The sequence below is a fragment of the Arachis ipaensis genome, chromosome B05 (assembly GCF_000816755.2).
Source record: "Arachis ipaensis cultivar K30076 chromosome B05, Araip1.1, whole genome shotgun sequence".
Lineage (NCBI taxonomy): Eukaryota > Viridiplantae > Streptophyta > Magnoliopsida > Fabales > Fabaceae > Arachis > Arachis ipaensis.
Genome location: NC_029789.2, coordinates 129,395,018 through 129,395,284, shown reverse-complemented (window position 1 = coordinate 129,395,284; position 267 = coordinate 129,395,018).

Here is a 267-nt window from a genome sequence, read left to right as displayed (position 1 = left end):
AGATCTAAATATATTAATGTTAATAATTTTTATTATTTTACTATGTTATTTTGCCCCCACTTCAAAAATTTTGTAGATGTATCACTGGACTAACTCAACATTGAAAGAACTCCAACCATTGTATGTTTAATTTTATTATTGATTTAAATACAAGACAAATGTAAAGAGAGAAACTGTTAATTATCTATTTTTTTAAAAGAATATATTTTATACACTAACAATAAAAAAGTTAAATATCAATTTTTGTATAGAGTTAATAAGAATAAT